This window comes from Bacillus rossius, chromosome 10, assembly GCF_032445375.1.
Source record: "Bacillus rossius redtenbacheri isolate Brsri chromosome 10, Brsri_v3, whole genome shotgun sequence".
Taxonomy (NCBI): Eukaryota; Metazoa; Arthropoda; class Insecta; order Phasmatodea; family Bacillidae; genus Bacillus; species Bacillus rossius.
Genome location: NC_086337.1, coordinates 35,145,108 through 35,170,800, shown reverse-complemented (window position 1 = coordinate 35,170,800; position 25,693 = coordinate 35,145,108). Strand labels below are relative to the sequence as shown.

Genomic DNA, 25,693 nt, shown 5'->3' with positions numbered 1-25,693 from the left:
TGGTGAGCGGCCAGATTGTCTCGCGAAAAATACGAGGTGTAATCAGAAAAATACGGTGAATAATTTTATTACGAGCAAAGTAATAAGCTTGCATAAAATTTGAACTAATTTCCTTAAAAATATCTCCCTGTCTAGCGATGCGCACCATCACAATGTTGACTCCATGACTGGAAGCATTTCTGAAAAGGGCTTTCAGCTGCTCCGTCATGGCCCTCTGAATATCGGGAATGGAGTCAAAACATTTCCCTTTTAGTACGACCCATCTTCCTGTTCTCTGTTCAACAAACAAAACTTAATGTTAACGCGTTGTTCGAAATCCATGGTCAGGGATACGGAAATTTCGCGCATTCATTAAGTCGCAAGTTAGAATGCAAGAAAACCTTCGCACTCTCGCACTTTTTTCATGATTGGATCGCAGTTATTTGGACACGCCCCTCTATGACCGTGAGCCAACGATGCCCAGAGAAGTAAGAGAATCGGGTAGTGTCAATTAACAAGTTTAAAAATATTCTCGCTACGAAATCAACCGATGGGGAAGCAAAAAACATTGCGTTGAGCACACCTATGACTTAGAATTCTAAATTGAGGCCATACGAATCAATGAATTTTATTTAGGTGCTTGCACTTTTTATATAAATCTACTGGAAATTTAAAAAAAACAACTTTGTTTTTGATGTTTTTATGTGTATATACATATAAGTAAAATAAAATTTATAATTTTTAGCAGATATATTTGTATTAGTGTTCTGAATCTCGATGTAAGCAAGCACTTACGGTTGGATTGACGTCTTTATTGGTATCATCAAATACGTAAATTTAATGTATTATCGTTCAAACTGCCACAAAAATAAAATTTTTGTTTAAGGGGTTTATGTAGTGTTTCTAGAACACCACGCCAAGTTTATTTCCTTAATAACCACCTCATAATTCAAACTTTAATACGAATAATTTTTCCCCCTAGTGGTAAATACAGTTTTCTGTTGGCCCTATTTAAGTTTAGATCGGAACGATTATATTATTAAATTTATAATCCTTGTTTTAAGCAATGAAAATTAGTTTTTAATAACTAATTCTTTAATTGATGTTGCATTTTATGGGTTTTTTGAAAGTATCCTTTAGATAATTTAAAATTTGATGCCTACTCACCAAAATTTTCTTTCCAGAGGTTGGTAGTCTTGGACCACAATTGCCGAACGTAGAACACCAGAAATACACACACACGTACCTGTTTCTGGCGGCAATCTTTGGCCGGCTCAACTCGTAGACAAGTAAAGTATTCCTCGATATTATTAATCTACACAGTTTAAAATGGCTAACATTTCTTGCGTCAATGTGATAACTTATAGTTTTAAATAGTGCAAATATTTTCAGGTGTCTTCTAGTCAACTATTTGTTGAATAGCAATTCATTCTCATTAAACTCTCAATTCTGCCCAAAATAATTCAATCAAAATACAATTTTTCATTTACGTTGATGTTTCTCCCTATGCAACAATAAAAATTTCATTTATTATTTATTTCTGAACCAAACCAATATGATTATTATTAGTTTAAATTGTGAATAGTAAAAAGTCTTTTAGATAAGATTATACTTATTAATTTTATTTGATTTTCCTTGAATGACTATAACTGATAAGTATTAATTATGGGTCAAACCAATTTTCAAATACCGTCAATTTTTAAGTTTCAATAAGAATTTACATTTGAGAAATAATAACTACCAGCTCTATTTATGTTGTCAAGGACTACCCTATTTATCTTTAAAGTAGCTATTAAAAATTGTTGTGTCTGCCACCTGATACAATGCTCTAGGAATATTTTTCTTAACACTTCAAATAACATTTGTGATGAAAAAATTTAAATGATTTATGTCGTAAAACGTAAATATTCTGGTTTTTTAATTGAACGCTTAATTAGTTAAACGTTTCTTTAAAACTTATTTTTTTATTATTTTTACACAACGTGTTTAGTTTTATTTCTGACTCTTGAGATCTAGACCTTTTAAGAATAGAATTCGAGGTTTCCACTCGCATATAATGAAAACAACGACTTATATTCTTAACTTTGAAAGATTTGTGCAATGGGAGTGCATGACTTGATGTATGTTTTTGGACATACGCCATTGCTAAGCACTTTTTCTGTAGAAGAAAACTAAAAACTAAAAAATAAATAAATACAAATACCCAAAAGACAAAAAACACAAAATAAGCAAAAATTGCTGTTGTCAACAGGATATAAACACCAAAAAATATTCCGTAACAGGAATATGGTCAACAAACAAAGAAAAACAAAGAAAAATGTACTAAGAAAACGAAAAAAAAAAACACACAAATAATGACGACACAAAAATATTGAACCCAAAAAAATTCAGCACAACGGTTCAATATTTTTGTGTCGTCATCATTTGTGTTGTTTTTTTTTCGTTCTCTTAGTACGTTTTTCTTTGTTTGTTGACCATATTCCTGTTACGGAATATTTTGTGGTGTTTATATCCTGTTGACAACAGCAATTTTTGCTTATGTTGTGTTTTTTGTCTTTTGGGTATTTGTATTTATTTATTTTTTATTTTTAAGTTTTCTTCTACAGAAAAAGTGCTTAGCAATGGCGTATGTCCAAAAACTTACATCAAGTAGATTCTTAAAATAGTTCGATAGAATGGAAACCTCTTATTCGATTCTCAAAAGAGTTCCTCGAATCAGAATCTATGTCACAAAAGTTCGAATAGAATAGAAACCTAGGTTTCGATTCTTAAAAGAGTTGTTCGAGTCTGAATCTAGATCTCAAGAATCTGAAATAAAATTATATATGTGAAAAATACTGAAGGAAATAAGTTTTGTAGAATCATTCAACTCATGAAACGTTTAATTTAAAAATAATAAAAAATTAATTCTTGAGTTTTAGGATATAAACAAATTAATATTTTAATAAAATATTTTCCCTGATCTATTAAAAAAAATCACAGAACATTGTAGCAGATGGCAGATATAAACATTTTTAATAGTTTATTTTAATATAAACAGGGTAGTCTTTGACACCTACAGTGGTGATGGTAACTATATCCTTAGTATAAACACAGTATTACCAGTCTATTGCCAGTGCTTCACTATTCAGTAACAAACAGCTCGTTAGCACGTATCCGAATCACTTAACCAGATTGAGAACGATACCCGCCTTTCTGCTCGTGAAGCCGGTCTATACGCGTTGGTAAAGACCCACCAAACCTCGCGAGATACTGTACTAAGGAGCGGGAGGGTGAGGGGGGGGGGGAATATGGAGGAAGAGGTTTTCAGGGCGTGAAATTCGTTTGTTCTATAATTAAACAACCCTCTCCTCTCATCCCTTTTTCCCTTCACGCCTTCTCCACGGGGGCTGCATGTCGGATAAGGAGGTCGCGTATCCGGTGATGATGTTGAGAGGGGGTGTGGAGGGGAAGGGGGGGAGTTCGTCTCCCCAGGCTTTAGCACAAGACGTATCTGTCGCGAAGGCGAAATTGAGATCTGTAGGCGGCCGGGGCGAGTGTCTCGCAGAAGTTCTTGTTCTGCGTTGAGCAGGAAGGTGGGTTAAAGAGGGTGGTAGGGGGAGTTGCAGGGAAGGAGTTCGCTTCCAGAAACCTCCGGCTCGTTGCTCCGTCGCCGCCACGGGGCGCGCTCTTTCTTCGCGCGTAACAGCGTAGGAGGAAGACGTCCCGTCCCAACATCCGGCTGTGTATCTCCACGCTGATTGCCAGTTAAAGTTTCATTCCTGCAGCCCTCCCTTCCTCTTACGCACCCTTCCTTCCCTTCTCTTTTTTTCTTGTCTCACACCCTTCTGTCGGCGGGGGAGTGGGAAGTGTGGGGGGTGGGAGTTGGTTGAGGCATGAGTCCCGCGAGGATCACGCTCTCGCGAACAATGGTCGAAGGCGGCGCCGACGCTGCGTCGCTGGAGCGAACGCACACCAGACGCACATCCGCCGAGATATCTCTCTCTCTCTCTCTCTCTCTCTCTCTCTCTCTCTCTCTCTCTCTCTCTCTCTCTCTCTCTCTCTCTCTCTCTCTCTCTCTCTCTCTCTCTCTCTCTCTCTCTCTCTCTCTCTCTCTCTCTCTCTCTCTCTCTCTCTCTCTCTCTCTGTCTCTCTCTCTCTCTCTCTCTCTCTACCACTCCCCATCAACAACATTTCGCCGCCCGTTAATTACGCGGGGGCCCCGTCATCTGATACGTGCCACCCAGGCGCGAGGCGGGAAAACAATATCGGCCGGGTCATGCGCACGTCACGTCCTGGAAAGAGCTTCCACGGGGATTCCCAACCCAAAAAAAAAAAACATGTCCTAATCTTACTCATTTTATCATCCCTCCACCTCCTCACTCCCTTATACATATGTACCTCTCATCATTTTTCCACACACTTAACGCATTTTCTGACAATGCACACTGTAATTTTTTTTATAAACGGAACAATAATATTCATGTAAATATTACGGATATTTGTAAATCTGTACTACACTTACATGAAAACAACTGTATCACTACAAAAAAAAGTGTTTGCAGTAATACTGTGCTCGGATTCTTACCCGGACATTTATCCTTGTTTTGTCACATTACCTCCAATAGTTAAAGTCGTGTGTAAATCGTTCCCTGAATTGCTTTCCAGTATGAACGGAGCACATTAATAAACATAAGAAAACGAAATAAAGTCAAATTATTGAATTTATTCGATTATATTTTCCATGGTTTGGATTTTAAAAAAATATGCTTGAATTAAATATCTATTAAAATATAAAATTATGTGCCAATTTTTGTAAGAAATACACAGTATTATCTCGAAAAAAGGTATTTCAGATATACAAGAATAACCCTAGTCATGTGAAGTAGCTTGGCTTCTGGGTTGTAACCGTGTCCTTGGCGATAAATTCACCGACGTTTCGGTCGACACTGCAGTCGTCATCATCAGGGTAGTGTTGCCTACTGATGATGTGGCGACTGCAGCGTCAACCGAAACGTCGGTGAATTTATCGCCAAGGACACGGCTACAGCCCAGAAGCCAAGCTACTTCAAGACAATGGCCGTAAAAGCCTGCGAACATTATTAACCCTAGTCATGTGTTGTAAAAAGATACAATATATTCATTTAATATTTCAAACTATTTCTTGGCAAATGGTTTCCAAAGGAATCTTGTGCATAAGTACCCAAAGATTTTTGAAGTGACAACGTCTAATAAATCGATGAACGTCGGCTTCACGCACGAAAAAAAAGTCCCGTTACGCACATTGCCCCGTTACGCTGTGTCCCGTTACGCTCATTTTACGCTTGCACCGCATCTATCTCTCTTCCACACGATTGGAACAACCATCGATTTGACTTTTTCGAGGCACATTAAACTTGAAACATTCATTTCTATTTTTCCATTCATCGTCCCATCCTTAACAGAATAACACAGATTGGAAGAAGTTAAATAGCAAACATGTACTTATAACAGTTATAGTTAAAATAATCTCTTCGTTAAAGTAATAAACATATTTGAATTAATGAGTGCAAATAAAAGTAAATTAATCAATTAAATTGTAGATTTCATTTCACTCCTTCTTTGTATCCATACGAAATAGAGATAATTCAATAAAAAATGATTCAATTTTATTCATAAAAGTATGCAATGATTTCCATCAATGTTTTGTCATGACGTTGTCACGTTAAACTATCGTCCGTAAACCGAGTTTACAGACAACCAATTTTTTTTCCTGCGCACAGGTATGTCGGGAGCCGGCGATTCAGTCCGCAATACTCTCCGCACTCGGAGTTGACGCCTGGGCAGGCACAGCCAGCGACGACTCCCCGACGGAGATGGAATAATAATCACCGTGTGTTCGTTACGGGGTCGCGGTCAAAACACACAGCGGTCAGCGGCGCGGTCCACTCGTCGCGTATCTCGATACTGATTGGATTAATTTGTCATGGCCGCCATCCTTCCCAACCCCATTGCGCGGATCACCCATGAACCGCAGCTCGACCACCATCTTGCGGTGCAGTTTAATGGTCTGTGACTTCGAACCGCACAACGTGACGCAACTTTCTACCGTAACGCAGATTTCGGAGATGGAACCGCGAGGTATCGAACCCGTTATATTTTAGCATTTACGTGGAAGTGGCAGTAGCCACGTGCTATAAGAAGAAATCGCAAGTATCTAAATGTTGTTCCTTAAGAGAACAGTGCAACTTTGCCTATTTCCCCCCCCCCCTCCTCACCCACCAAACCCAACCAAACAGCTACTCTCTACATCGTGAAGTAGAAAGTAACACGAACAGGGCAATGTAATACTTAATACTCGTCCATTACCTAGTGTCTACAACAGGGGTATTGTAAAATTTTATTAAATGGACGACTTTTTTGTTTCATAGTTTCACAAATGTGTGCCAAAAACTACTAGATGTTTGTAATATGATAATTTCATGTAGTTATGAATTCTTGATTGAAAAGTGCACAAACAATTTTGATGAGAACTACAGAATTGCGAATTTCGAGCTCGAAAAAATCCTTTCATCTAAATACTAACACTAAACGAGCTCATATTTTAGTCAATTTGTTTTTCATTTTTATTTTTTTTAATATTGAAATATATATTTTTTATGGGAATGATAAGATCTTAACATTTTAAATTGTGAAATCATTCCGATTACAATATTATGTTAAAAATGGCAGGTACATAGAACAGGTAGGGATCAGTAACAATAACGGTAACAGGTCAATATTTGGAAATCATAGTTTTGCCCATCTATACATAGGAAAAAAAACACAGGCGTACCGAGTTCGCGGTAACTATACAACCGTTGAATATATAAAATAATATATATATTTTTGTATTCCTTTTACAGGACTCCAGATTAACTGAAGGAATTAATGGTTGTCTTTTCGTGATAAATTTCAATAGTGGTTTATCGGAGGAGGGGGGCAGGTACAGTATCGACAGAAAGCGTCGTCAAGCTTGGTATTTGCAAAACATTCGGGTATGGCCTTCGTTGACTACTGAACTCTAATCTCCTAAATGTGTGGTGAGTTAAGTTCGATGCTCAGATTTAAAATTTATAAAATACTAATAGTATATATTGGTATGTCCGGCGGCAGGAGTAGCAGTGAGGATGGAGATTGTCAGCCGTCATCTTGGACTCTGTCGTCACAGCGGCCATCAACTTACAGATATTTGTATTTTGTACATGTACACGAAAATAACTCTTATCACTACAAAATAGTGTTCGCAGTAATACTGGGTTCGGATTATTGCCCGGGCATTTATGCATTGTGTTATCCCAGTACCTCCAAAAGTTAAAAGTTATTTCTTAACCGTTCCCAGAATAGAATTCCAGAATTAACTGTGCACATTAATAAAAATAATAAAAAAAGTCCAATTATTGGATATAGATTATCTTTTCAGTAGTTAAAATAATCATGCTTTAATCACCAATTAAAATATACAATTATGCTCCATTTATAGTAAGAAATGTTTATTATTATCTTGAAAACGTACTTCATCCTATATGCAAAAATAACCATAGCCATGCGTTTAACAAATTTACAAAAATTTTCTTTTAGTACAACAAACAATTTTATGGCAACTGATTTCCAAATGAAACTCTTGTAAAAGTATTGGAAAATAGTTTTCTGTCCCAAATAAAAAAAATTAAATAAAATGGTGTGTGAGATCGAGAAATAATTTAAGATGTATTAATTTATTTCCACAAAAATTCTAGCGCTTATACCTACACGTTTGCTTTAAAGTTCCTTACTTAAAATTATTCGTGTGCTGCGTGACTTCGCTATGGTGTCCATAAATTTATGTATTTTGTATTATTATTTTCCCAGATGTTTGGGATGATAGTGAAGCGCGTGACAGCCATTCAAAACAAACACCGGCGGGTAGTGAATCATCCTCCGATTCAAAGCTCGTGTGCAGGAGCGTCAGACCCCAGGAGTTCGTCACAAAGCCGCGCTGTGCCCAAAATACAATAGCTCGTCGTTTTGGTTCACGCTTGGCAGGACCTCTGTCGTCGAACTACGTCAACGCGAAATCAGCTCGCGGGCTTATCTCGTAGAAATGTTCATGGAGTCAATCGCGGAGCCGTAATCACGATGGTGGAGTATTGGTGCGTGAATCTGCGGTGGTTGTTGTTGGGAAGCCCGCAAAATGGAAGAGGGGAGAGAGAAAGGGATGCTGGTAGTTAATTAAGTCCTTGAAAAGGAGTTGTGAAACATCAGTGAAACGGAGGAAGTCCCGTGGACGTAGGAAGGGACTTTTCGACATGGCCGTTCGCGGAAGCACCCAAAGTCTCCGATACACACACACGCCCGCCGGTAGGAATTCCTTTCCGGGGAAGCGGAGGGCATAGTGTTCGAAAGGAAGGGACGTGCGGTTCTCTATACTCGACACACGCCGTGGCCTAACTCCGGGGCACACCAAGCGCGTGCATTGACGTGCTTTGCGGAAGGGGAGTTATTATCTCTGTTCGGAATCCACTCGGTAGCGCCGAACAATAGGCGTGGTCAGGGTTCCGGCGTGTAGAGGGTTGAACAGTGCTTTCGGGAGTTTCTCCGATCGAGCGGCTCCGGGGGGGGGGGGGGGGGGGGGGTGGGGGGGGGGGGGTATGTGGAGTGTCTCGCCACGCCGATTTATGGGCACGCGCTGTTTTTGTTGTCGGGTGAGTTCAGCAGCGATGCTGTGAGAGATCACACGAGGGCGATACTTCCCATTTCCCCCACAATCCCCCATAGAACCAAAAATTAAATATATATATATATATCCCATGGTTTTAATGATGACGTTTCAAGACATAACAAATGTGTTTCTAATGGTTTTATAATGTTTTACAATTTTTTTTTTTCAAAACTTTGTAATTTAACTGTGAGGTTAAACACCTGAAAGCTTCAAGTAACCCGAACCCCCATATTTTCCCATTTTCCAAAATCAAAGCTGCTCCCACCAACGGGCGAGTTTAGTTGGTAAAGTCTGTAATAATAAAAACGGTCGATGGGCGATTGATTATGGGGTAAGATGGTGCAATGTAAAGACACCGGACTAGCAATCATGAGGGGACCCGGTTACGAATACTGGTCCGGCCATTCTGATTCATTCAGGAAGTTATTCGTGGTTTTCCCGAGAAGGGTCTTCACACGGACTGTCTCTCGCTGCCGACGACGCCCGACCAGGTCTGCGAGCGGTCCGCGGACTGCTGCTGGACACTCTAAGTCACGCCGCTGGCAGCTGATGGGGGCACTGCCGAGTCGAGTCACCCCCGGATGGTCTTCTTGAATCACCCAGGCACCGCTGGCCTTGGGCGGTCCCACAGTCCACATGGGCAAGCTTGCAGCCCGAGAGACAGCCAACACCCAGTCAAAGTGCTGCCTCGGTTCCTCATGGCAACCCATCACCTATTTTTTTTCTTATTGTTTTATTTTAAGTTGAGAAGTTACGGTAGGCCGCCTTGTCTTACACATTACCACATACAGATTCACTAAGTAGGTACATGCAAGTTAAGCTTAGTAAAAACTATAGCTTAGAAAAACCAAAGTACTCACAAATATAAAAAATAAAAACTAAATTAATAACATCACTAGCAAATATAAAATAACAAAAAAATAGCACTTAAAAGAAACATTATTTACTATAAGTATAAGATGTTAAAGATTGTTTTTTTTAATTCTATTTAATGCTATCGATAGTATGAACGGTTTTAAAATATGTTATGATAGATATATTAAAATATATTATTTTAATTTTATAAATACAAATTAATTTTTTATAATAATCCATACACATTCATGCATATTCAGGCCCACATTGCTAACACCACAGCTAACCTCATCATTGGAATTTAGCAAGTACCTGAATAATGTCTTTTTTTTAACATGAAAAGGTAATTTTGAAGTCTGATTGACTCGGGTAGTTGGTTCCAGGTACGTATGTGTCAGTCACCGTGTGTTACCGTCTTTAATGATCTCGCTGTAGGTGAGATGTTAATATTTAATCTCACGCGCCATGTGGATTTTAATGATGTGTAAACGTCTTAGCTCTCAGTATTCGGAATTTGGAACGGAACTGCATAACCAAGGTGCTGCACTCTGTGGCGGATTGAGCGAACCAGAATTCATATGACAAAAAAAACCGTTAAAGTATTAACTGTTTAATGAATTTTAAAAAGATTGGTATTTTAATAAAATTCCTTGTCGAAACACTGGTCCAAAGCCAAGTGTTTTTGCTTTTTATCGGAGCAGTTTCATTGTATAGTTTAACCTTTCGCCCTGCAAATCAAATGATTCGATAGTTGACGTAGCTGCTCCGGTAGCGAATTTTAGTGGCAGTTGCGGAAACAATGTGTATTCTAGTTAGTGTATGTTTGCAAGCTGATATTGGTAGAGCTACATATTGGGGAAAATTTTCCTCTGTTAGAAAAAAAAAGTCAGAATTATTTATTTATTTCGAATAAATTAATGAGTCACTACAATGATTCGAATACAGGGAATAGTTTTTGGGTTAAATTTGAGCCCACAGTCCAATTTGACGGAAAGCCATAGTCCACCGTCCCTGCTCACACACAGCAGTTCCGACTGATAAGTTACGACTGATCAGTCCGAAATGTATTGACAGTTCGGACTGAACGTGTGTGGGGGCCTTAAGCAGACATACAATGTTCCTTATGCTACACTTCGTTGTTTATTTATATATAGCATGTATTCGTGCAAGCATTAGGTGAATAACGTGTCATCTGCATATAAGGGAGCATAACCGAGACGTAAAACTGGTGATTGTTAATAATCGCTTACCTACATTTTCTTGGCTTCTGGAAATGATATTGTGACGTTTTGGCATGCGTTGTTGCAGCCATCGGAATCACTTGACAGATATAAAACGAAGAATAAAGTAAATAATACAGTTTCACAATGGATGCTCACAATCGTCACAAACATGGTAACGGGAAATCTTCAGAGCCTTGTAGCTCTCTGGCTCTCTCGTTTACTCAATATTCTTCCTACTTCTCCCTTCCATGGCATCGATCGCCACACTTCTGAGAGTTGCAATTTTTCTTCTTTGTTTCGTTGTGATGAGTCATCGCCTCCGCTTACCAAACCGTCCGTAAAGAATTTCCATTAAAAGAAAGCAGGAGCGCTTAAGAGTGTACTTCCAGATAAACTAAAGACTAATACCCGATGGCCCTATACTAGCAACACAGGCGAGATTGTGAAGGGAAAAAAACTGGTGGTATGGAATGTCACTACATTAACTTTTCATTATTAAGTAATTAACTAATATATTATACTTCAAGCGATTAACATTTTTTTCCATTCTATAAGAAAATGTTAAGCACTGGTTGTTTATAGACACATAATATTTTTACACCGATAAAAATCAGTTTTCTGAGAGAAAAGTAAAGTAGTAAAGTTGGTATCGTACATTTTAAACAAATACAATGTCAGTACTGCGCATATGTTCTGCCATATATCGAACTAGAGAGACAAAAACAGTAGTTGTGTCACACTTAAATCACGAATCTGTCTGGTATTAGTCTCTTAGTGCATCTCGGGCACCTCCGAGCATTTGTGTAGAAGGAGGAGGGGGGAGAGTAACTCTTGGAAGAAGGGGGAATGGGTACAAGTTGCCTGGGAGGGGAGAGAGGGGAAAGGATATCTGCTGGCTGTCGCCCACACTCAAACTGCGCGTGTATCTCTCGTGAAATGGCCGCGGCCTATACTTAGCCGGCAAGGTGACATCCAGTATGCTGGCATCCACCGCGCTATACATAGCTTCCTTCAACCCTCCCCGCCTAACGGTGGCTATAACCGCGAGCTGAATTTTTTTTTTTTTACCTTCTTCTCATTTTCCTCTTTTTTTTCCTCCCCACGAAGGCCCTTGGGATGTTCAGGAATATGAATAGCCGCAAAAACAGAAGGGCCTTGCGGGCAAATTGGAAAATGACATGCGAAACGCACTACGGAAAGCGATCCTGCAAAAGTAATTCCGTATGCTCATAATAAGTTTTGTTTTACATGACAATATACCTTTAACGTTGAACCATAATCGAGTAAGCAGTCATGGTAGGCAACTGTATCATAATTTGCCAGCAGTGTAAATGAATGTACTTAAATGTGTTTTTCTAATGCGATTTAAATAATATGGATAATACCTACTTCAAGAAGGCCTAAGTAAATACATAAAAACTTTTTTAATTTTCCTTACTACATAATCCAGCACAAAATGTATTTACTTACTGACATCTTATCTTTATTCGACAATTACCTATTCAAGAATTAATGTTAACGTAATAATTTATTAAGATTTGTCAGAAACATGCCATACTTTAAGTCGCTGTACCATTATTTAAAAATGTTGTACTATAGGAAACGGACAACTTATCGTTGGCTAGGAATTTCATCATTTTAGTCCCGGTAGATGTGGCTTTACTTTGTTGTACTGAAGATATTTTATTTTAAAATATTCATCTCTTCTCGCGGAAAATAGTAGAAAGGCCAATATAAATATTAAGCAACGTCCTAACATTCTCAGGACAGATTTTCCAGAACATTTCTGGTGCAATTATTCACTGGCATCATTTTAATGTTAATTTTACTTAAATAAATCAGGAATGCACTTACATTTGAAAACTCTGAAACTATAGAAAATATTTTAGTAACTACGTAGTTTCTTCAAATTAGTAACTACTAGGTGATATGAAAACACTGAATGTGAGAGTATTAAAATTTAATATATTTTATGTCATTGTACACATTTCCGGGTATTGCAAGAAGAGACGTGCAGAAATGACGTCAAAGAATATAAAACATTAATACTGAGGACATCTAGCTGGAATATACTACAAAAGTTGATAACGTCTACTAGGGCGGACCCCTCTTACAAAATACACTTAGTTTTAGTTAGGTTAGGGATAAAAATTTAAAAAAAAAAAATCACTTAAATATTTTATTAGACGTGGTCTTTACCCAAAAATAAAAATAAAAAATAAAATTATTTCAAATTTATGTCCACGAAAACGTAATATCAACATTTAAAGATGCGTTTATTTTTTTTTTTTTTTGCAAAGCTTAGTGTACTAGATTTGTTAAATGTGAATTCGTTCACAAGTTGGGAGGGACACATGAGCAGACAGACACATGGGCACCGCTAATGGGCTATTATTAGTTCGTGCGTACTGTGTTAGAAAGAGGGGAAGGGAGAAGGCATCATCGTGTATGCGCGCGCGCGCGTGTGTAGGTTCATGCTATTTTCATATCACAACCATATATTCAATTCTCGGCAAAAACCGTCAAGAGCAAGTTAAGCTACTCAAACAAGACTTTGATTTTAGTCTTAAATATTTTATAATAGAGAAACAAAAAGGTTTTTATCTTCCGTCTCTTGGTTCGAAAATATATATTTTACAATAAAAAATAAAATAATAAAACAAATATATTTTTTAAGGTTTCAGACGTTTCCAAACTAAATTTTAAATAAATATGTATATATATATAACGTCACACAACACATAGAAACGCTGTATTCGACATGTATCATCTATTTTATACAAGTTTTTTCCACCATTATTAAAAATATATCTTAAGAGTTATCTTCAATTGATATTTTTCGTTGTCCGAAAGTGAAGCCTCAAAAAGGAAACTAGTATGTTATGAATGAAATTAAAATCAATAATGACAATTATATATTAAAAAAATGTTTTCAAACTTATAAAAACAACCAGAACTCTTGTCAAAATGTATTTTTTACTGAAAATTATAGTTGTCATCAACTGAAAGATACTCAGATTGATTTATATACATATTTAGGCAATATTTTATTCGCACTACGGTTTTTATTAAGATCATCTTAAAAAAATTTAAAATATATATTGCAACGTTTGTTTGTGGATTGCCAATTTTAGTACATTTAAGACAATGTTTCAGTTTTATAATAAGTTAACATCTTTGTCTTCGTACCACACAATAACATAAAGATCTTGATTTTGACAATAAACTGTGAAAAAAACAGTCTAGGAAAGAAATATGTGTGGACATCTTACGACAAATAATTCGCGTATAATAACATAAAGGTCATATGACCATAAACAATTTATTTTAAAAGTATAATATTCCATGTGCAACTAAAAATACAGATAATTGTACTACTGAATCAAAATAACGTGTTTTCTCCATGAAATATTTTTGTATAAATTGGAAGTAGTCATATATATTAATATAATTAAAGTCCTGACTAACACATTTTTTCCTCTAAATTAAGGTAGTAGAATGGCATGTGTAAATAATGCTAAGTTACGAAAAATACTGTTTTTATCAATACACACCGCGTTGTTGCTTTATAAAGTTGTGCATGCCAAAAAAAAAAAATAACATTTATTTTTAGTTGATTTTTTTTTCGAATCTTGTCATTCTGCAGTAGCGGTTAAAGCTGAAGAAGCTATAATTTTCTGTACATTTTTTTTATTGTTGTTGTTTTTCATGTGCTGTAGAGAAGTTCCATTAACATGAAACTACATCAGAATGCACGTAAATGACAAACCACTGTCAAGATTTAATAAAATAAAAAAACATTCGCGGTGTGTCCCCAGGGTCGATGTCTCACACACAAACATCGCGCCAAGGACAACACTTCCAGCGCGTGTCGGAAATAGCGCGTGGCTGAAAGGCAGATAGTCGCTCGGATACCTCGGTGACAGCTGATCGGCGGGAATAGGCGGTGCGCCTGGTGCGCCCATTAACATTCCCATGTGACTCGGGACTCAGGAATTCCGCAGGGGGGGGAAAAGCTTTCTCCTTGAATCTTGACATAATCTGCCCAGAGGCGAATAATCAGGGCCTGATACGTACATTTATTCATGACTAACTTACCACCTGCGGCTTCGCACATGCATGATGATTGATGTTGACTAATGATAATTGATGATGATTGAGTATGAATGTTGATGACTGATGATTGTTGATGACTGAAGATTGTTGATGAATTATGATAATTTATGATTCTTAGTGTGATTGTTGATGACGGATGATGATTGATGTACTAGTATGAATGTTGATGACTGATGATTGTTGGTGAATAATGATAATTTATGATTATTAGTGTGATTGTTGATGACTGATGATGATTGATGTACTAATATTGTAACACTGGAAGAAAGTAGACATAATGTGATTAATTAATTAAATCCTATGAAACGCAATAGACGCAGTGAAATGTCAGCAAGACGTCAGTAATATTTTGAAAAAAAAAAATTAAAAGTGGATGTATATTGCCGTTTTTAATTTTAATGTTTGATATATTTGCAGATTTATAATATTTCTTTTCAGTACACTCGAAAAAGTACATAACTTGAGTAACTCCGCTATGAAACGCGATTGGGAAATTGATAAAACACGCCATATTACTTTTGAATGTAAATCATGCAAACGTTTAAATATCCTGGTTATTTGATGCTACTACACACAAATAATTAATAAAACCAAAACATTTCAATTTTTATTTAAAAATCAGATTCAATTTTTGAACATTTTAGTGCAAACCAGAGTTATCAAACAAAGTCTGGGTACTTATGGGACTTCAGCGACGTTCTTGAACCGAAAGAGACAAATATCTCAAACATTTCAACCTCTGGGGTGAAGTAAAAATTTGCTAATTTTATTTTTTGTTTGATAAATATATATAAAGTCACAAGTACATCTTTGGAATAGATATAGAGTGATATCCGTTGCTCTAACAAAGCCAAACTTATGCCTGTATTTACTAATTCCGGGGTAAAAAGTTTAGTTCTTTTTTTAATATAAATTGTCCTGAATTTTTAATTGAGATCCTAGTGCCTAATCTATTACTTCCTGCTTAAGTGTATTCTGAAGTATGATTTTATAAAACAAATATAACTTCATTTTTCTATAATAAGAATAAAAAATAAATTAAATAGTCATACAAAAGATGTATTTTTGTGTAGTTATCTTGACCTATGTATTTTATACTGTTAAAATAGATTCAAGGACATGAATATTTTATTATTAAACCAAAATACATTTTTTAAAACCCGCTTAGCGAGCGAACAATGAAAATATTCTATATTAACTGAAACAATTTGAAAAACTCTTGAAACCAATATGGTGTCTTGGGTCCCTCCGCCTAAAGACACATATAATGCAAGTTTCACGTGCAAAAATCAGTAAAATGTAGAAAAACACAATTTATAAGTATCACAACTTACAAACACATTAGTTATAACTGTCAAAACTTAGAAACACACAACGCCTAACCACACAACTTAGAATCGTCATAACTTAGAACCACAAAACTTGAAACAGGCATAACTTAGAAAATTCTATCTTATGTGTTTCTAAGTTATGACAATTCCAATTTGTGTGTTTCTAAGTGACGACAGCAAGCTAATTAAACAAATAGGAATTACAAAATTATTTATTAATTATGAGGTTTAAACAGTAACTTGTATGAAAAAAGAACCTTTTTTTTTACTTGTAGTTTTACAAAAAAAAATCTAATACTAATTTACAATGCACTGTTATATTATTATGTCTACAGTTGAGAATGTTGATTAAGTCACCAGAATTATCAGCAATATTCCTTCACATACTGAAATTTATTTAAAACGAGATAGTTTGTTTCGAAAAAAATGATACACAAATAGTATATATTATTTTGGTTTATGTAACTATTTTCCCACGGCAAATATTTCCACGTTGCTTTCCATTTAAAATACACAAGACTTGAGTTCATAACATTAATGTTGTTTCCTCTTCCACATTTCTATTACAGCCCTCGCCTTCCTTGTTTCAATGTGTACAACTGCTTCGTATAAAATAAAACATGTTTAAAGTTCACTTTCTCTACCATGTTTTACCCCCCAGGATAGGGAAAAAAAAATAACATTTTTCTGGCCAAACGATGCTGCCGCCCTCCAAGGCGCGCGAGTGTGTTTCGCCAGAAGCAGGTGCGTGTATTAATAACTTTGGAGGTACATTAGCCCTGCGTACGCACCATCCGAAAAGTTTTGATCCTCCCACCTCGCTATTGCGCGTACGTTTGAGCGCATTCATCGCTTGCTGTAAAATTTGCGTTTGAAAACGTGCTTAACCTAGCAGTTCACCACCACAGCGCTCTAGTTCCAAGCACAGGTTACGAAAGACATTCGGAGAGCAGAAAACGATTTCGTGCCTGAATTTAAGAATTCTGACACTCTATGGGTTGTACCCTACCCTTATTTTTTAATACCAAAAACACGCACCGTTTTAAGTACTTCTGCTGTTAGAAGTTACAGTAAAATTACAGATTTTTTTAAATGTAGAATGCACCATGAACAAATGAACCATTTTTAGTGACAGAAATAATTCCCGCTTTCAATGACCTCCAAAATAGACTCCACGATCTCTGCATACTTGTAGGAAAAAAAAGTCGCCAGTTAATTGAGGCGTTAACAATGAAATGGAGGCAATTCCCATTAATGCGGGTTTTTTTTTTTTTCAGGAAAAGAAAAACTAATTGAGGAGTATAAATACACAACCATTGAATTATTTTGTTGTATTATGATAAAATGTGTGGTACTTTTGGTTCATGTTCACTTTCGCATCTTCAGTAGATCCTTCTTTTCCTCGGGAAACGACCGTGTGGTGAAATATGGCACTTACCTCCTTTTCATTGTCAACCCCTCAATTGGCTGCTGGCTTGTGAGGTACTCAGCTGGGTAGCTTGTCATTCGACACTTCTTTGAGGGTGTCTAACTGACAAATACTCCTCCAAAGCAACAGTTAACCAATAGGAGAAGCAGCACAAGTGTATATTAGTTTGAATTTGATATTTTCACAAAATCAATCCACGAAATTTTCCAGTCTCTAATCATTGTTCTTGGTTCCAGAAAACTGATTCTCCTTAGAAACTACGCCACTTTACCACTCATTTTTCCGTTGTTTATAGGTTAAAAAGGCACGTGGGAGGAAGATGAAGTGTTTTTTTTTTGCTTTATATTTGTCATTTTGTAGTTCCTATAAGTTTAATGATATCAGAGGGTTTACGAAAATCCCTGGATACTTTTGACTTGTTTCCTTCAAAAATTTAAACGTGGAGATTTTTTTAACAGTGTTCCAACAAGGATAAATAAATTAACTGTAGTAAAGATTCAGTGACGGAAAATGTAAATTTGCCACTCGGGATTTAACTTCGTGATGTAACACAACTGGTGCACAATGCCAACGATAACACCTGTGTCCTCAAAGTTTTGCCAGTGCCATCACTTTCTTGCCAGATATTTGAGTCTCTTTTTCTGCACAGCTGCGTCCTGAGACTGTTTATTAATTTTTTTTATCGGAAATAGTGTTAACGATATTTTAATAATTAACACAAATACACCCATGACTAGACGGGACCTTTAAGCAAACTTCCACAGTTGTGTCTTCAGGCAAAGTAAATTATTTCTCAAATTTGATTAATCTGCAAGGTTTATGCTAAGCTCGTGTTACCTTGACGGTGTAAGCGGGCCTTGGTGCTGCGTGGTGCTCGGGTGCCACCACCGGGGCCGGATAGGTGGTGCGTGCTCTGCCAAGAACACGTGGAGGTTCCTGGGACGTGGCCGGAGGCCAAGACACCACATCCCCTCATCACCACTGCGAAGTGTGCGCCCGAATATTGACACGTAACTCAGCCACAACTCTCTATCTCCCTCTCATTTCCACCATGTCTTCCACCTTTCATCACAATTCCTGTCGATAACTCTGCCCCCTCCGTCCTTTCTGCTATCACGTGCTGTCCTCCAAAACAAGAAGACGCGAACATGCTAAGACAATCAACAAACACACACACACACAATGGACACTGCCTGGAACCTTGCTGAATACCCTGAGACTATCACTGGACATCTCCTGGATGTTGCCTGAACCCTATATCATCAATGGACTCTAAAGCTAGTTGCTTAGTGGCGAACGAAAAAAAAATTATATCTTAAAGAATTATAACTTCAAATTAACAATTCTAATATCAAATCAGTTATATTTAAAAACATAATTGCTAAGCAGAACACATATGTATATTGGCTTTTCTGCATGTAAAATTAGGGATTTTGTGTCAATAACTAGATGTTTCAACTGTCAGAATTACGGACACCCCGCACATAAATGTAAAAGCAAAACTATCTGCTCTATATGTGGACTTGATGGGCATAAGTATACAGAATGTAGTAAGAAAAATGAAGGAAATAAGTGTGCAAATTGCAGACGAGAGAATAAACCACACGAGCATAGGGTAGATAGCACTGATTGCCCTGCCTATAAGAGAGCTTACGAAAGAGAAATAGAAAGAACTAATTATGGTGAAATATGAAAATAACATAAAAATAGGGCAACTAAACGCACAACGTTCAGCTGTTGTCAGTGCTGAATTAAATAAGATTGCAGAAAAAATGAAGCTTGATGTGATCTTATTACAAGAACCCTATGTATTACGTGGGCAAGTTGCAGGAATCCATGGTTTAATATATGCAATAGGAGATAATCCGAAATCGGCAATTTGGATTAGAAATGAAACTCTAACTACGATGTTACTCTCCGGCATTTCTAATGAACATCATGTTTGCATGATCATGCAGATGAGGATGATGAAAATATACGTTATCTCATCCTATTTTCAATTCTCAGATCCTATTGAAGTACATATTGATAAGCTTAATTCAATATTGGATACAATTGGACATGAAAATATAATAATTGGTGCAGACACAAATGCAAAATCTTCTTTTTGGAATTCACCAGTGAATGACGAAAAAGGTGAGATCATGAACGTTTTTATCATGGAAAGAGATCTATATGTTATTAATGATGATCCATTAACAGGAACATATCTATCACCAGCAACTAATACTGAGACTTTCATTGATGTGACATTGACTGATAACAACATGAAAGAAAGAGTCAATGAATGGAAGATTCATCTGGACAGTTCAAGTGACCACAGATTGATGACTTATGAAATCCAATTGCAAAGAACTGAGATGCCTCCCATAATAATAAGTCCACGGTACATACATAAGAACGCGGATTGGAAGAAGTTTGATGAATTAATAACAAGCAAAATAAATGAATTATCACATGAAGAAGATGTATATAACTCCGCAGAAGCACTCGCCATGAGATTAACAATTATATTACAGAATATCTGTGAGAAATGCTTTAGGAAACAAACGAAAATTATTCCTGGAAATCCCTGGTGGGATGTTGAATTAGAAGAAACTAGAAGAGATCTGGAAAGACTAAGAAGAATCATGAAGAGAGCGGCAAATGGATTTTATAAACTTTTAATTTTACAACAGTACAGAATAAGGAGAAAGAAATATAAGAAAGATATTTTATTAAAGAAGAAGGTATACTGGGAAAAACTTGTCCTTAACAAGGGGAATATGGACCCTTGGGGATATGTGTACAAGGTGATGGCTGGCAAAGTACGAAGTTCTTTTGAAATCCCTGGGATGATGATGGCAAATAGACAAATTACTGACATTACAGAAAATTTGGAAACTATTCTACATGATTTACTACCTAATGACAACCCAGATGAAGATACGAATATTCAAAAGATGAAGAGAGAAGCGATGAAAGAACTGCCTGATACAGAAGACACAGTTTCTTTCACCATCCAAGAGCTTGACAAGATCATTAAAGAGTTAAAACCACGAAAAGCACCAGGTAAAGATAATATAACAACTGAGTTAATTTGGCGAGCTTACCCTCGAATCAAGGAAGTACTGTTACATCTGTATAATTTATGCTTATCTTCAGGAACATTTCCAAAAATATGGAAGGAAGGAGTTCTCAAAATCATATACAAGGGAAATGCTAAGGACCCGAAATTAACTAAGTCATACCGGCCTTTAACTATGCTGCCTAACATGGGAAAAATTTATGAGCGGCTCATTAATGCAAGACTAACAGCTTATTTGGAAGTAATACAGGGAATAGATAAACAGCAGTATGGCTTCAGAAGAGGGTATAGTACAGAAAAAGCGCTATACGATGTAAATCAATATATTAAAAACCTACAAGAAAAATATGTGCTTGGAGTGACGATAGATATAGCAGGAGCATTCGACCACGCTTGGTGGCCTCAAGTATTATGGCGCTTAAAGAATCTTAACACACCTAAGAACCTGTATGCCGCCATAAGGGGCTTTCTGCAAGATAGAAAGTGTGAATGTCGATTGGGCCACATAGTTGTGGAAAAGAAGCTCTCCATGGGCTGTCCTCAGGGTTCAGTCCTTGGTCCGCTACTATGGAATATAATATTTGATGAGCTTCTGAAAATTGAGTTACCAGTAAATAACATTATATATGGCTATGCAGATGATGGCTTGCTCATTATACCCGCTACTTCACGCTACGAATTAGAGCAGACAGCAGAAATTATTCTACGCTCTATCAACACCTGGGCAAGCAGTGTCCGACTTCTTATATCATCTGAAAAAACTGAAGGCGTATTACTAAAGGGAAAATTACATAAAGACAGACCACCTTTAATAAGATTTCAAGAACGAATAGTGAAGATAAAACAAAAAGTTAAGTATCTAGGGGTACAAATCACAACGGGAACAGGATACCAAGAACACATACAAGAAGCATCACAAAAGGCCCTACTGTTAATGCAAAAAATAAGGAGTCATAAACCTACAAATGTAGGATTGAGCACTAATACTATGACAACACTGTACAATGGAGTATACCTGGGCATACTTACCTATGCTTGCTCAGTCTGGTATGAACTACTACGCAATTCACATGTAAGAAGAAGGTTAAACTCATCCCAACGAACAGCTCTAATTGCTGTAACAAAAAGCTACAGAACTACGTCTTTAGAAGCACTGCAGGTTATCGCTGGAGCCTTACCTATAGACCTACTAATACAAGAAAGAGCAAAAGTTGTGATATTAAAGATGAACAAGGAATACACTGCTTCAAAATATCGCAGAATTCACATAGAAAATATTGAAATCTGGCAAGAAAGGTGGCGAAACTCTGACAAGGGAAGGCATACACACAATATATTCCCTTCAATAGAAGAACGGATGAAATTTTCATGGATAAGTACTGACCACTACACTTCACAATTCCTAACAGGTCACGGGAATTTTAAACACAAATTAAACTCTTTTAACTTAGTGGAAAGCCCTATGTGCCCTGTGTGCATGGAAGAAGACACAGTAGAGCATGTTCTAAATGATTGCGTTAAAATAGAAGACATACGAAACAAGTACACAAGGAAGATGGCTATGGAGGATGTTGATATTAAGGATATTAATCAAATTGTGAGAGATAAGAAGACTTATGACATATGGAGAAATTACACCTTTGAAGTATCCAAGAGACTGGAGCGTTTCGATAGTTGGATGCACGAACAATCTCTGATGGAAGATCTGCTTTCCGATACGGAATAACTTACTACAGAAAAATAAAATAACTCTTTGAATCTCCTACACAAGTTTCTTTGGCTGTTCTTCTTGTGTATAGTGTAATCGAACAGTCGGAATATTATATCAAATTAGATAAATGAACTGAAAAGAATTAATTAAGAATAAGAGAATTAAAAATATACACCAGATCTCTCTTTGAAAATAAGAATAAGAATTATGACAGAATAACGCCCTGGAAACCTGTATAAGCAAGCTAAAAGGATATGAATTATTATATAATATAAACTGTATTATATTATATAATATATATATATATGTGTGTTAAAAATATAATCATGTGTGCAATAAATATAAATAAACTACTCTTGCAAACCTTATAAAAAGGATTATATCCAGAGTAGTCTTTAAGTAAACATACATAATCTATAATATGATTATTTTCTATAAAGCTACAAGATAATCTGCTAGTAAAATATTTTAATTTATAAGTTTTTTATTTATCTAAAAAGTATTTAACTTAGCCATAAATAAAGTTTCTGCGCGGTTTTAATTATAGAGTAAATAATTATGACAATGTAAGGTTGGTTTTGCCATATACAAGCCGATCGAAAAATCTCTGGGCATAAATTTAAATTAGTGGCAGGAAATAAAGATCGCAGGTTTTCGCGGCCACTGTCTGGAGTTGCTTGGATTCTGGGTTGTAGCCGCGTTGAAGGCGAAGGTACAACTGACATTTCGGTCGACATTGCAGTTGCCATCATTGCTTCTATGATTCGCTGGGAGTGCTGCTCCGATTGGCCAAACCAACTGGCCAACCAGGAGAAAGGAAGACTCTAATTGGCTCACGGCTGCAGTCAATCGGGAAACACTCCCCTCTCAGGCGTGAGTATTAAAAAGGCAGATGAAATCATAATAACCTCAGAAGGTAACTGCTCCCTAATGATGGCGACTGCAACGAAAACCGAAACGTCGGTGATATCTTCGCCTTCGACGTGGCTACAACCCAGAATCCAAGCCAAGCAAATCCAGTGGCAGGAAATGCTGAAACAAGAGGTTTTGTTACGGAACATATGTCTGGGAACGCAATCCTACAGAGTTACAGGTGTGAACGCCAGCGCGAAAATCTGAAATTTTGTGCGCATCCAGGCGTCAATCCAGTGGCTGAGAGGTCACGCGATTGCAACGCCTTGACTTGTCATGTATGTGTGTGTGTGTGTGTGTGTAGTGTTTGCAGAACATTGGTCTTTTCAGGGGCTCGAATTTAAAAAATATATATATATATATAATGGAAAAAGAAATTAGGTTTTCTAAGTGAACTAGGCCTGTACAGACAGGGAGAAACTCCGAAGAGCTGGTTCAGCGCATACATTTTCGTGGGAGGTGGGCGGGACAAGCTAGAGGTTGGAGAAGTGGATTGGTTATCTTGGCCGTGCGTCACCTCGACTGGGTGGCTCAGTTAGGGGGGGGGGGGAGGGAAAGTGCTTCCCCCCCCCCCCTTCGTCATTCCGGCCTGTTCTGTCCGCCGGGAAGGATTGCTCTCACTCCACGTCAGTACTCGGCGTTATGTTGACGCATCACCCACCATCCCCCGCATCATTCTGTCCCCCGAAGCGATCCGAGTTACCGAGTTCAACACCCGGCCTGGTTGCTCACACCAGACATAACTATTGGCTGGAGTTTTTTTTACGGTAAATTTCGAAGAAAGACTACATATATTGTAGCCTTTACCATGGTTCGAATTCCTTGTCCATGTATTGATGGAATTTTTACGATTCTTCCTTCGAAGGTATTAAATAAACTTCCATTACTAGCCAAAATACAACTACGGTTGTTTTAACCAGAGTGTCTTCAAAACATTTACCCGATAATTGATTAATACCTTCATTTTTTTTCCGTAAGAAGTTTTGCTGTCAGCTTTGAGTGCGCTGACAGTGCAACTGAAGTCAATTTTTTAAGGTGTATGCACTCAAAAAAGTATAATGATAGAAACCGTATGATTTTTGGTCTCGTAGAAAATATAACTAATGGTCATATAAGTCTCTTATTCTCATTTCTTTCTGTCGTGGTTTATCTAAATTTTCAATGACAAAGGGCAGTATTAATTCCAAACGCTAAATCTTTATGTTCAGATTAATCTGCTTGATGATACCTGCAAAAACACTGTTCGACTGTCGCAATTGAATGCAGATTTTAATGGCATTGAAATGCATTTTATTTAGTCTTGTTTATAAAAAGAGGAAACTATAGCTTCATTTCTTTCCCCAAATTATTTATGGCTAGTTTACTTTTTAGCGTGCTGTTTGCGACTAAAACCCCTTTTGTTTTAATGGAGTCAACTTTTGGGGGCTTTGCTCACAGCTACAACCGCGAATCAAATCTGCATGGTTTTGGAGAGCAAACTTAAATTAATCCCGAATCCTAAATGCCGCTGCGGAATATTGCCGACAGCTTCCATGATTGTAACAATTAATTGTTTTCTGAACTATATCCATGTACTCTGTCGGTGAAGTGAAATTTTAAACGGTTAAAGAGTAAAGTTTTTTCACCTCATGTAGGTTATATATAATAATATGTAATGTATTTGTATACTTGCTATATTTTTGAGAAAGCTGTAAAAAAATTAAACATAAAGATATTTGAAAAACTGAAATTATTTCCTCGATATTTACACTAAGTTGATGTTACAGCTTATGGTAACTAGAATATGAAAAGTACGTAAGCAACCGTTCACGCGTTTTTTACAATATTTTTAACGTAGCTAACCTAACCTATCTGAGAGTTTGCATCCATAGTATTTTTAATGTCATTTACCTAACCTAAACAAGTCATTAAACTCTTAATGTTTTGTAAAATACTTAAAATATTGAAATGCCATTTTTCACAATGGTTATAAACAAGTACCTACCGTTTCTCTGTATTTTTCACATCTGAAACGTTTCACAGTAATGTTTCACGAAAACGTTCCACTAAAATTCGGCCTTGAAATTTTACTTCCTACGCGCTCAAAGAAGTTTCAATTCAAAAAATAATATAGTATTATAATGCACTGGATTCGGATTCCAAGGGACCGGGCTGAAATCCCAATCCATCTATGCGTGGCTTCGTTGGTTTCCAGGAATCATTCCAGGTGAATGCTAGGATGGTTCCTCATTATGTAGGCCATGGACGATTTCTTTCTGAAAGATCCGGCTTACGTTATTGTGTGTGGCCGTTTCTAAAGACTTCGCTCTCTACTAGACGTTATGCCAAAATAAAATCACATTGGTGCGTGGCTGCAACGTGCGATGTAGGCC

The 25,693-nt window shown here is 37.0% G+C and overlaps 1 protein-coding gene across 1 annotated transcript in view; it reads right to left on the bottom strand.

The window, feature by feature from the left end:
• LOC134535646 (nephrin) overlaps window positions 1–25,693 on the bottom strand; it is a 357,918-nt gene that overhangs the window by 240,542 nt on the left and 91,683 nt on the right. The gene's annotated exons all lie outside the window — the stretch shown is intronic.